This window comes from Gracilinanus agilis, chromosome 1 (assembly GCF_016433145.1).
Source record: "Gracilinanus agilis isolate LMUSP501 chromosome 1, AgileGrace, whole genome shotgun sequence".
NCBI classification, from domain to species: Eukaryota; Metazoa; Chordata; class Mammalia; order Didelphimorphia; family Didelphidae; genus Gracilinanus; species Gracilinanus agilis.
Window position 1 is genome coordinate 288,906,376 of NC_058130.1, and position 14,126 is coordinate 288,920,501.

Below are 14,126 nucleotides of genomic sequence, written 5' to 3' on the forward strand. Positions count from 1 at the left end.
TTCTTCTGCAAAAGAAGGAGAGTCTTCTTTCAATATTTAGATCTTGGGGAAGGTGAAGGGTGAATGGTGCCTTTTATTAAAGGTGGGTACTTCTTTTAATGGGAATAAGCTTTTAGCTAAATTATTTTCAGTTTCTGCTTCTAGGCTCTTTGTTTGAGTTGTTATAGTACAGGTACTGGGTGTTGAAATAAGTTGAGTTTGAGTCATAATAGTGTTGGAAATGGGTTTAGGAGGGGGAATAAGTTGGATGGGAGAAGTTTGGGTTGCAAGAGTGTAGGCCATGAATTTAGGAATTTAAGTACCTTTAAAGGTAGTTAGACCAGAATGAGGAGGAGTTGAAGTAGTTTGAGTATGTGCAGAAATGCGTGAGGCCTGATGGGACTCAGACTGAGTTGGCTCTGATGTTTGGATAGATCTCTCTTCTTACTCTGGGTTTTTTAAAACTTTCTATGTAAGCCTTGAGATCCCCTAAACTCTCCCCTATATTTTCCAATTGTTCAAGCTTATCTTTTTAATTCAGTGATTAGTGTTATTAGATTACAGGAGTAATTGGTTGGGTTGGACAGGAAGAGAAATGCATCATACAAGACTGCTGAGATAAATCTCTTATTTGCATTTCTTAATTGTTTAGGTTATTTGTCGAGTTTCTCTGAGAGGTAGATAAAATACCCCATATCCTACTATCATGATCATACCCAGGAATAGTGCTAAGTATATCTCCTGAAATATGTTCTCTGGGATTATGAGCCATTTTAAATACCAAAGAAACAGTGTTGATCCAACTTGGGAAATGCCATTACAAATCATTCTAAATGGATGTCCTATCATGTTTAAATTGCTATAAAAAGAATTCTGAATAGTTGTCCTATCATGTTTTAAGTTTAGTTATTAAATTGCTTGCTTTTTTGTTTTTTTGTTTTTTTTTTCAGTAGATGGCAATACTGGCTAGGGGTTAGTCAGGGTGGGGTCTTTTTTCTAAACAGACCTTAATCCAATTAACTTTCTGGGTGGAGGACAGGTGTAAAACAAAGCCTTTAGCCTGAGGCTAAGTATAGGAGGGGCAACAGAAGGCAGCTGCCTTCCACACTAGAACCATGTGCTTCCTAACCATTTACTTTCTTCTTTGGGCAAAATAACACTTTTCTGAGTTGGGCTGGGGCAAAAAGAGTTTTTTAATAAATTCTCTTTTTCCTTATTTGGGCTCTAAAATCCTCTTAGGGAAAAAAAGGACCAGTTTTTTGTTAATTTAATGCTGCTCTTCCTGACTGATCTCTCCAGGTTTCACTTCTCACTAGGTTGATTCTAGAGATATGTGGGGCTTTGAAAAAAGGAAAGTAGATTTCCAGAAACATAAAAGGCTAAAACTTTGTTAATTTCATCTTAACAATCACTTTCCTTAATAACAAATGGCTGCGTGGAAGCTTTTCCCCAGGTGTGGCCCTCACTACTAATTTTTTCTAAGGAACAAAGCAGCCCACTTGCTGCCAGTAAGGAAAAACAGCCAGCTTCAGCTTACTGTCAGCAAGGTAATTATCAGCTGTTTTTAAATTTATTTTAAGGAGAAAGAAAGGAAAAAAATATTTGAACTTACCTTGCCTATCAGCTGTGAATTGTACTAGTCAAGCTGTAAATTGTACAAGTCAGCTACTAAAAGACTGACTTGGGGATAGTAACAAAAATGAAGGAAAAGTTAAGAAAATTTAGGGAGATTGAGGGTACTCATCATAATCTATGTGGTCAGCCAGAATGTAAGGGCCAGAATGTTAGGGTTAAAAATAAAAGGGTTATACTAAATTTATAAGAGTGTAGTCACCAGGAATTATCACTCAATTCCAAATGATTTTTTATGGTAGTTTTACAAAAAGAGAAAGAGTGAAAGTAAGAAAATCAGAGAAAGTAGATATTTACTCTGGCCTGATCTGAATCCTGCAGGGCTTCAGAGGCCCCAGCAAAGGGGCCCAAAGGAAGGGTTTTAGCCATGAGGCCTCCTCCAAGATAAGGGACCTCTCCAGAGGCTAGTACCTCCAGAACAAGCCAGGGAAAAGAGGTCAGCCTTTTTCATTTACCCACATGGTAGTCCTAATAGAAAGCAGTCTTCAGCTGGAGCTCCTTCAGAGTCAAGTTGAAGATGAAAGACCTTCTCGTGGGAAGTTCTTGCCACTTTTAAAGACCATTTTTTTGGTCACTTCCTGTGCCTTCCTTCCACTTTATATGGACAAATTATAGCTAAAGCTTTGCTTCAGACTGCCCAGAGTCAGTCAATTCTGATTCATCACTTACTTTCACACAACATGGGTCACAGACATTCCTATACTTAAGGATAAGTGGGGCATATACACTTTTGGTGATTAAATCTAAAAATGGGCAGGGAAGAATTAATCCCATCTTTACACTAAGAAGATTAGAAGTGAAACAGGTATGCCCATTATCACCACTATTATTCAGTATTGTAATTGAAATGCTAGTTTTAACAATAAGACAAGAAAATGAAACTGAAACAATAAAAATTCAACAAGAAAATAAAATTATTGCTCTTTACAGACACGGTAAAATTAGAAAATCAACTAAAATTACTTGAAAAAATTAGGAACTTCAAGAAAGTTGCAGGATATAAAATAAACCCACGTAAACTATCAGCATTTCTATATTACTATCAACAAAATCCAATAGGAGGAAGCAGAAAGAAATTCCATTCAAAATAAAACTGCAGACAATATAAAATACTTGGAAATTTACCTTCCAAGACAAACCCGTGGGCTATATAAACACAATTACAAAATAAGTTTAAAATAGATGAAGACAGACCTAAATAATTAGAAAAATATGAATTGTTCAGGAGTAGGCAAAGCCAATATAATAAAAATTACAATACTAAAAAAAAATAATTTACTTATTCAGTGCCGTATCAAACTATAAAAGATTTGTAGGGCTAGAAAAAATAGTAACCAAAATCATCTTGAAGAATACAGAATGAATAATATCCAGGTAATAGCAATACTAGATCTTAAACTGTTCTATAAGGCAGAGATCATCGAAACAATATGGTACTCCTCCCGGTGCTCTCTGTCTGCTTCACCACCCACCCTTGCCTGCCCTCCGCCATGTTCAGTGCCAGCCGCACCACCGTTGCTCACCTTGCTGGATCCATCTCCTGGCGCCCAGCTGCCAGCCTCTGCCAGAATGGTCTTAGTCATGAGGCTTTTCAAATTATTTCAAGGCGGGACTATGCATCAGAAGCAATTAAGGGGGCAGTTATTGGTATTGACTTGGGTACAACTAACTCCTGTGTAGCAGTAATGGAAGGGAAACAAGCAAAGGTGTTGGAGAATGCTGAAGGTGCCAGAACCACTCCCTCAGTTGTTGTAGCCTTCACAGCAGACAATGAGCTCCTTGTTGGCATGCCAGCCAAACGACAGGTGGTCACCAACCCATACATCACATTCTATGCCACCAAGCGCCTCATTGGTCATCAATTTGATGATCCTGAAGTGCAAAAAGACATTAAAAATGTTCCTTTAAAAATTGTCTATTCCTCCAATAGTGATGCCTGGGAAGAAGCCCACAGGAAGCTATATTCCCCAAGTCAGATAGGTGCATTTGTGTTGATGAAGATGGAGACTGCAGAAAACTATCTAGGACATTCAGCAAAAAATACTGTTATCACTGTGCCGGCTTATTTCAATGATTCTCAGTGACAGGCCACCAAAGATGCTGGGCAAATATCTGGCCTAAATGTACTTCGAGTGATTAATGAGCCTACAGCTGCTGCCTTGGCTTTTATGGATTAGACAAATCTGAAGACAAAGTCATTGCTGTGTATGACTTAGGTGGTGGAACTTTTGATATTTCTATCCTGGAAATTCAGAAAGGTGTATTTGAAGTGAAATCTACCAATGGAGATACTTTTCTAGGTGGTGAAGACTTTGACCAGGCCTTACTCCAGCACATTGTAAAGGAGTTCAAGAGAGAGAAAGGACTTGACCTGACCAAAGACAATATGGCTCTTCAGCGAGTACAGGAGTCTTCTGAGAAGGCCAAGTGTGAGCTTTCTTCTTCTGTGCAGACTGACATCAACTTACCGTATCTGACTATGGATGCTTCTGGGCCCAAGCACTTGAACATGAAGCTAACTCGAGCTCAGTCACTGATCTCATCAGGAGGACTATTTCCCCATGCCAGAAGGCCATGCAAGATGCTGAAGTCAGCAAGAGTGACATTGGAGAAGTCATTCTAGTTGGTGGCATGAGCAGAATGCCCAAGGTTCAGCAGACAGTACAGGAACTCTTTGGCCGGGCCCCTAGTAAAGCTGTCAATCTTGATGAGGCTGTGGCTATTGGAGCTGCCATTCAAGGAGGTGTATTAGCTGGTGATGTCACTGATGTGCTACTTCTAGAGGTTACTCCCCTTTCTCCGGGCATTGAGACATTAGGAGGTGTCTTCACCAAACTAATCAATAGGAACACAACTATTCCAACCAAGAAGAGCTAGGTGTTTTCTTTGGCTGCTGATGGTCGGTAGAAATTAAAGTGTGCCAAGGAGAGAGAGAGAGAGATGGCAGCAGACAATAAATTTCTTGGTCAGTTTACTTTGTTTGGAATTCCACCAGCCCCACGTGGAGTTCCGCAGATTGAAGTCACATTTGACATTGATGCTAATGTAATTGTACATGTTTCTGCAAAGGATAAAGGCATAGGATGGGAACAGCAAATTGTGATCCAGTCTTCTGGTGGGTTAAGCAAAGATGACATTGAAAATATGGTTAAGAATTCAGAGAAGTATGCCGAGGAAGACAGGAGAAAGAAAGAACGTGTAGAAGCTGTTAATATTGTAGAAGGAATTATTCATGATACTGGAACAAAGATGGAAGAATTCAAAGACCAACTTCCAGCAGATGAGTGCAACAAACTTAAAGAAGAAATCTCTAAAATGAGAGATCTCTTGCCTCACAAAGATAGTGAAACAAGAGTTTTATGAGTGAGTTCATCCCATTCACATTCAGAGTTACAATTTTTAGTTGTGCATTCACTGACATTTTCGTATCCTCCCCTATTCCTACCACTTCCTCTTAAACTATTTCCTTTTAAACCAGTGGTTTGCTTTAAGCCAGTATCCCTTATCCCCTCCCTTGATTAACTTCCCATTCTACCCCCTCCCTTATTATTCCCCTCTTTTTATTTTTAAAGGCCTAATAAATTCTCTCCCCCTTCTTCTCCCCTCCCTTTTTTGACCTCTCCAATCCCCTGCTCCCCTTGGTTTATCCCTTCTGACTTTCTCAATAGGGTTAGATAGAGTTTTTTATCCCAATGGATACTACTCTTCCCTCTTCGGGTTGATTACACTGAGAGTAAGGTTTAAATATTACCTCTTAATGCTCTTTTCCTCTCCTTCTTATAATAGTATTTGTCCCCTCTCCTTCCCATGCCGTCTTTGTGTATAATAGAATATCCTATTTTTCTCATTCACTGAAGTTTCTCTTGGTGTCCCTTACTATTCACCCCCCTCTTTCCCACCCCTCTTATCGTCTTAGACAATTTAGTATTCCACCCTCTCCCTATGAATTATTCTTCTGATTACTAGAATAGTGAATACTATAATAATGAATAGAGTTCACTACAGAGAGTTATACATAGCATTTCTCCACATAGGAATACAGATAATTAGATCTCACTGAGGCCCTTAAAAAGGCAAATTTTAAAATTATGAGTTTTCTTTCTTTCCCCTCTGTTTCTTATTTACCTTTTCATGTTTCTCTTGATTTTTTTAGTTGGATATCAAACTTTCCATTTAGCCCTGGTCTTTTCTGTGCAAATACTTGGAAATCTTCAATTTTGTTGAATGCCCATACTTTCCCATGGAAGTATATAGTCAGTTTCCATGGGTAGTTGATCCATAGTTGAAGGCCCAGCTCTCTTGCCTTTCTGAATATCTTATTCCAAGCCTTGCAGTCTTTTAGCATGGAGGCTGCCAGATCCTGTGTGATCCTGATTGGTGCTCCTTGATATTTGTATTGTCTCTTTCTGGCTTCTTGTTAGATTTTTTCTTTCATTTGAAAGCTCTTGAATTTGGCTATTATATTCCTGTGTGTTGCCCTTTCTGAGTCTAGTGTAGAGGGTGATCTATGGATCCTTTCAGTGTCTATATTGCCCTCTTGTTGTAGAACTTCAGGACAATTTTGCTGAATAATTTCTTTTAGTATGGAGTCCAAGTTTCTATTAATCTCTGCTTTTTCTGGAAGACCAATGATTCTCAAATTGTCTCTTTTAGTCCGGTTTTCTTGGTCTGTCACTTTGTCATTGAGGTATTTCATGGTTCCTTCTATTTTATCAGTCTTTTGACTTTGTTTTATTTGTTCTTATTGTCTTGAGAGATCATAGGTTTCTAATTGTTCGATTCTAGCCTTTAAGGACTGGTTTTCGGCTATAATCTTTTGGTTTTTGGCTATGATCTTTCGGTTTTCCTTTTCAATCTGGTCATTTCTGGTGTTCAATTTGCTTATCAGTTCATTTTATTTCTTAGCTTCACTTTCCAATTGCAGAATTCTGCCTTTTACACTGTTATTTTCTTGCCTGATTTCCTTTTGAGCTACTTCCCATTTCTCTAGCCAAATCTTTTCCAACTTTTTCGTCATCTCATATTTGAACTCTTCAAGAGCTTGTGACCAGTTTTCATTATTTTGGGAGAGTCCGGGTGCTTGTTTGTTCTCGTCTTCTGTTTGCTTGGTTGTCTGGATTTTCTCTATGTAAAAGTTGTCGAGTGTTAAAGATTTCTTCTTATTATTGTTAATCTTTCTCTTTTGGCCTTCCTAATTCACGGTTGCCATTGTTAGCTCAGCATGTTCTGAGGTTTATCCTCAAACTGACTCAGGTCTGATTTTTCTCAAGGTCAAGCCCCATGGTGGACCCCCTTGCTTGATCCTCTGCAGGAGGTTCCTTTACAAGTCTCAGGGCTCTGCTTCCACAGGTGTATAACCGTCTGCACTGGTTCCCCAGTCAGGGTTTCAGAGCCTTTGTTCACGCGCGCGCCTGTGTCCGCCTTCACTCGTGCCTGTGCTATGTGTCCAAGCTCAAAGTCTGTGTGCATTCTTTAGCCATTGGGGGTCCTAAGTCTTCCTGCTCTCAGGAACAGGCCCTGGAGCTGCCAGTGACTCAATGGGTGCCTCAAACTTGCTCTATTTCTCTTGAGCTGGCTTCGGCATTGTAGTTGGTGTGTGTGTGTGTGGGGGGCTGCTCAGCCCACGATTTAGTGTGAGCTATTTCACCCCTTTATAGCATGGAAATGCCCCAATTCCACGTACCTTCCACGCTGCGCCCTGTTGCGGGGTCCCTCCATTCATCTGGATATGTTTTTATGTCGCCTTGAGGTGTCCTGTATGTTTCAGGTAGGAGAGGTTAAGAGCTGCTTTTTACTCTGGCGCCATCTTCAGTACCATATTGTTTTAATGACTGCTGCTTCATAGTATAGTTTAATATCTGGTACTGCTAGGCCCCCTTCCTTCACATTTTTTTAAATTATTTCACTTGATATTCTTGATCTTTTGTTATTCCAAATGAAATTTGTTATAATTTTTCCTAATTCAGTAAAGAACTCTTTTGGTAGTTTGATAGGTATGGCACTAAATAGGTAAATTAATTTGGGTAGAATGGTCATTTTTATTATGTTAGCTTGTCCTACCCATGAGCAATCAATGGCTTTCCAATTGTTTAGATTCGGTTTTATTTGTTTGGAAAGTGTTTTGTAGTTGTTTTCTTCTAATTGCTGTGTTTGTTTTGTTAGAAATATTCCCAAGTATTTTATATTGTCTAGGGTGATTTTAAATGGTATTTCTCTTTCTACGTCTTGTTGCTGTGATGTATTGGAAATATATAGAAATGCTGATGATTTATGTGCATTTATTTTGTATCCTGCAACTTTGCTAAAGTTGTTGATTATTTCTTTTTTTTTAAACATTAATATTCATTTTTAACCTGTTTACATACTTCATACCCTTACTTTCCCCTTAACACCCCCCCCCCCCCGCTATCCTCCCACCCATGGCCAATGCACATTTCCACTGGTCGTAACATGTGTCCTTGTTTAGGGCCTATTTCCATATTGTTGTTAGTTGCATTGGTGTGGTCATTTCGAGTCTACATCCCCAATCATGTTCCCCTCAACCCATGCATTCAAGCAATTGATTATCTTTTTTGTTTCCTCTCCTGCAGATCTTCCTCTGAATGTGGGAAGCGTTTTTTACCATAAATCCCTCATAGCTGTCTTGTGTCATTGCATTGCTGTTGGTACAGAAATCCATTACATTAGATTTTACCACAGTATATCAGTCTCTGTGTACAGTGTTCTAGCTCTGCTCCTTTCACTCTGCATCAGTTCCTGGAGGTCTCTCCAGTTCACCTGGAACTCCTCCAGTTTATTATTCCTTTTAGCACAATAGTATTCCATCACCCGCATATACCACAGTTTGTTCAGCCATTCCCCAATTGAAGGACATACCCTCCTTTTCCAATTTGTTGCCACCACAAAAAGCACAGCTATAAATATTTTCGTACAAGTCTGTTTATCTATGATCTCTTTGGGGTACAAACCCAGCAATGGTATGGCTGGATCAAAGGGCAGGCATTCTTTTATAGCCCTTTTAGCATGATTCCAAATTGCCAACCAGAATGCTGGATCAGTTCACAGCTCCAACAGCAATGCATTAATGTCCCAAATTTGCCATATCCCCTCCAACATTCATTACTCTCCCCTTCTTTCATTTTAGCCAATCTTGTAGGTGTGAGGTGATACCTCAGAGTTGTTTTGATTTGCATTTCTCTAATTATTAGAGATTTGGAACACTTTCTCATGTGCTTATTGATACTTTTGATTTCTTTACCTGAAAATTGCCTATTCATGTCTCTTGCCCATTTATCAATTGGGGAATGGCTTGATTTTTTATACAATTGATTTAACTCCTTGTATATTTGAGTAATTAGACCCGTGTCAGAGTTTTTCGTTATAAAGATTTTTTCCCAATTTGTTATTTCCCTTCTGATTTTGACTAAATTGTTTTAATTTGAACAAAAGCTTTTTAGTTTCATATAATAAAAACCATTTATTTTACATTTTGTAATTTTCTCTAACTCTTGCTTGGTTTTAAAATCTTTCCTTTCCCAGAGATCTGATAGGTATACTATTTTGTGTTCACGTAGCTTATTTATAGTTTCTCTCTTTACATTCAGGTCATTCACCCATTCTGAATTTATCTTGGTGTAGGGTGTGAGATGTTGATCTAAACCTAATCTTTCCCATATTGTTTTCCATATTTCCCAGCAATTTTTGTCAAATAGTGGATTCATGTTCCAGAAGTTGGGCTCTTTGGGTTTATTATACACTGTCTTGCTGACATCATTAACCCCAAGTCTAATCCACTGATCCTCCCTTCTATCTCTTAGCCAGTACCATATTGTTTTGATGACTGCTGCTTTATAGTATAGTTTAATATCTGGTACTGCTAGGTCCCCTTCCTTCATATTTTTTTTCATTATTTCCCTTGATATTCTTGATCTTCTGTTATTCCAAATGAAATTTGTTATAGTTTTTTCTAATTCAGTAAAGAAGTTTTTTGGTAATTTGATAGGTATGGCTCTAAATAGGTAAATTAATTTTGGTAGAATGGTCATTTTTATTATGTTAGCTCGTCCTACCCATGAACAATTAATGGCTTTCCAATTGTTGAGATCCAGTTTTATTTGTCTGGAAAGTGTTTTGTAGTTGTTTTTGTATAATAGCTATGTTTGTTTTGGTAGATAGATTCTTAAGTATTTTATATTATCTAGGGTGATTTTAAATGGTGTTTCTCTTTCTACCTTTTGCTGATCTAATGTGTTGGAAATATGTAGAAATGCTGATGATTTATGTGCATTTGTTTTGTATCCTGCCACTTTGCTAAAGTTGTTGATTATTTTTACTAGCCTCTTAGTTGATTCTCTAGGATTTTTTAAGTATACCATCATATCATCTGCAAAGAGTGATAACTTAGTCTCCTAATTGCCTATTTTGATAGCTTCAATTTCTTTTTCTTCTCTAATTGCTACTGCTAGTGTTTCTAGTACTATGTACTGGGTTTACAACCAAGGATTACGTACCCATCAAAACTGACTATATACTTACTGGGGAAAATATGGGCATTCAACAAAATTGAAGATTTCCAAATTTTTGCACAAAAGAGACCAGGACTAAATGGAAAGTTTGATACCCAAGCACAAAAATCAAGAGAAACATGAAAAGGTAAATAAGAGACTGAGGGAAAAGAAAGAAAACTCATGATCTTTTAAATTTGACTCTTTAAGGGCGTAATTATAATGTAATTATCTGTATTACTAGGTGGAGAAATGCTATGTATAATTCTCTGTAGTGAACTCTATTCACTATTATAATATCCACTATTATAGCAACCAGAAGAATAATTTATAGGGAGAGGACAGGATACCAAATGGTCTAAGATGACATGGGGGGAAAAAGGGGAGAAATAGTAGGGGACATCCAAGAAAAATCTGAGTAAATAAGGAAAATAGGATATTCTATTACGCACAAAGAGGGCATGGGAAGGGGAGGGGAGATCCTTTAAAAAACAAAAAGAGGGGAATAACAAGGGAGGGGTCAGAAACGGAAGTCAATCAAGGGAGGGGATAAGGGATACTGGTTCAAAGCAAACCACTAGTTTAAAAGGAAATAGTGTAAGAAGAAGGGGTGGGTCTAGGGGAGGATACAAAAATGTCAGTGAATGCACAACTAACAATTGTAACTCTGAATGTGAACAGGATGAACTCTCTCATAAAATGGAAGCAAATAGCAGAGTAGATCAGAAACCAAAATCCTACCATATTTTGTCTACAAGAAACACATATGAGGCGGGTAGACACACACAAGTTCAAGGTTAAGGGCATGAGCAAAATCTTTTGTGCATCAAATGAGAAAAAGAAGACAGGAATGGCTATTATGATCTCTGACAAAGCCAAAGTAAAAATAGATAGGATTAAAAAAGACAGGGAAGGTCATTACATCCTGATTAAAGGCAGTATAAACAATGAGGAAATAACACTGCTCAATATATATGCACCAAGTGGTGCAGCATCCAAATTCATAAAGGAGAAACTGGCAGAGCACAAGAAGGGAATAGATAGGAAAACCATGATAGTGGGAGATCTAAATATTCCTCTTTCAGATCTAGATAAATCAAACCAAAAAATAAATAAGAAAGAGGTAAGAGAGGTGAATGAAGTCCTAGAAAAATTAGATTTAATTAATATGTGGAGAAAAATAAATAAGGACAAAATGGAATACACCTTCTTTTCAGCTTCACATGGTACATTTACAAAGATTGACCATGTAATAGGGCATAGAGTTGTTGATTATTTCTACCAGCTTCTTAGTTAATTCTCTAGGATTTTTTAAGTAGACCATTATATCATCTGCAAAGAGTGATAGCTTAGTCTCCTCATTGCCTATTTTGATACCTTCAATTTCTTTTTCTTCTCTAATTGCTACTGCTAGAGTTTCTAGTACTATGTTGAAAAGTAGAGGTTATAATGGGCATCCTTGTTTCACTCCTGATCTTATTGGGAAGGGTTCTAGTTTATCCCCATTGCCTATGATGCTTGTTGATGGTTTTATGTATATAGTGTTTATTATTTTTAGGAAAGATCCTTCTATTCCTATACTTTTCAGTGTTTTCAATAGAAATGGGTGCTGTATTTTGTGAAAGGCTTTTTCAGCATCTATTGAGATAATCATGTGATTTTTGTTTGTTAGATTGTTGATATGGTCAATAATGTGGATGGTTTTCCTAATGTTGAACCATCTTAGCATTCCTGGTAGAAATCCCACCTGATCATGGTGGATGATCCTCTTGATCACTTGTTGGAGTCTCTTTGCTAGTATTCTATTTAAGATTTTTGCATCTATGTTCATTAGGGAGATTGGTCTATAGTTTTCTTTCTCTGTTTTTGATCTACCTGGCTTTGGAATCAGTACCATATTTGTGTCTTAAAAGGAATTTGTTAGGACTCCTTCTTTGCTTATCATATCAAATAATTTGTATAGTATTGGGATTAGTTGCATTTTGAATGTCTGATAGAATTCACTTGTGAATCCATCAGGTCCTGGTGATTTTATCTTAGGGAGTTCTTTGATGGCTTGTTCAATTTCTCTTTCTGATATGGGATTATTTAGGTATTCTATTTCTTCTGCTGTTAATCTAGGCAATTTATATTTTTGTAAATATTCATCCATATCTCCTAAATTGTTATATTTGTTGCCATATAATTGGGTGAAATAGTTTTTAATGATTGCCTTAATTTCCCCTTCATTAGAGGTGAGGTCTCCCTTTTCATCTTTGATACTGTCAATTTGGTTTTCTTCTTTCCTTTTTTTTATTAGATTGACCAGTACTTTGTCTATTTTATCTGTTTTTTCAAAACACCAGCTTCTAGTCTTATTTATTAATTCAATAGTTCTTTTACTTTCGATTTTATTGATTTCTCCCTTGATTTTTAGTATTTCTAATCTAATTTTCATCTGGGGATTTTTAATTTGCTCACTTTCTAGTTTTTTGAGTTGTATGCCCAATTCTTTAATCTCTGCCCTCCTTAATTTGTTAATATATGCACTCAAGGATATAAATTTTCCCCTGAGTACTGCCTTGGCTGCATCCCACAGAGTTTGGTAGGATGTCTTGTCATTTTCATTCTCTTCAATAAAATTGTTGATTGTTTCTATGATTTCTTCTTTGACTAATTGGTTTCGGAGAATCATATTTTTTAATTTCCAATTGGTTTTTGGCTTGCCTGTCCAGGTGCCCTTACTAATTATTATTTTTATTGCATTATGGACTGAGAAGTTTACATTTATTTTATCTGCTCGTTTGCATTTGTTTGCAATGTTTCTATGTCCTATTACATAGTCAATCTTTGTGAATGTACCATGTGCAGCTGAAAAGAAGGTGTATTCATTTTGTCCCTATTTATTTTTCTCCACATATCAATTAAATCTAATTTTTCTAGGGCTTCATTCACCTCTCTTGCCTCTTTCTTATTTATTTTTTGGTTTGATTTATCTAGATCTGAAAGAAGAGTATTTAGATCTCCCACTATTATGGTTTTACTATCTATTTCCTTCTTGAGCTGTGCCAGTTTCTACTTTATGAATTTGGATGCTATAACACTTGGTGCATACCTATTGAGCAGTGTTATTTCCTCACAGTTTATACTGCCTTTAATCAGGATGTAATGACCTTCCCTGTCTTTTTTAATCCTATCTATTTTTACTTTGGCTTTGTCAGAAATCATAATAGCCACTCCTGCCTTCTTTTTCTCATTTGATGCCCAAAAGATTTTGCTCTGGCCCTGAACCTTAAACTTGTGCATGTCCACCCGCCTGATATGTGTTTCTTGTAGAGAACATATGGTATGATTTTGGTTTCTAATCCACTCTGCTATTTGCTTCCATTTTATGAGCGAGTTCATCCCATTCACATTCAGAGTTATAATTATCAGTTTTGTATTCACTGACATTTTTGTATCCTCCCCTAGTCCCACCCCTTCTTCTTACACTATTTTCTTTTAACCAGTGGTTTGCTTTGAGCCAGTATCCCTTGTCCCCTCCTTTGATTAACTTTCCTTTCTACCCCCTCCCTTGTTATTCCCCTCTTTTTATTTTTAAAGGTCTAATGACTTCCCTCCCCCTTGTTCTCTTCTCCCTTTTTTGACCTCCCCACTCTCCTGCTCCTCCCCTTGGTTTATCCCTTCTGATTTTCTCAGTAGGTTAGATAGAGTTTTATATCTTAATGGATATAACTATTCTTCCCTCTCAGGGTTAATTACACTGAGAGTAAGGTCTAAATATTACCTCTTAATACTCTCTTCCTCTCCTTCATATACTAGTATTTGTCCCCTCCCCTTCCCAAGTCCTCTTTGTGTGTAATAGAATATCCTAGTTTTCTTATTCCTTCAAGATTCTCTTGGTGTCCTCTACTATTCATCCCCCTCTTTCCTTCCCACCCATTTTATCTTAGACCATTTAGTATTCCCTATGAATAATTCTTCTAATTATTATAATGCTGAATGCTATAATACTGAACAGAGTTCACTACA

General features: G+C 37.3%; 1 protein-coding gene and 1 pseudogene across 1 annotated transcript in view; both read left to right on the forward strand.

Annotated features, from left to right (window-relative positions):
- The window catches only part of SYK (spleen associated tyrosine kinase), a 131,967-nt gene that overhangs the window by 86,595 nt on the left and 31,246 nt on the right, over positions 1 to 14,126 (forward strand). The window lies entirely within an intron of this gene.
- On the forward strand, positions 3,102 to 4,974 carry LOC123232540 (annotated as a pseudogene).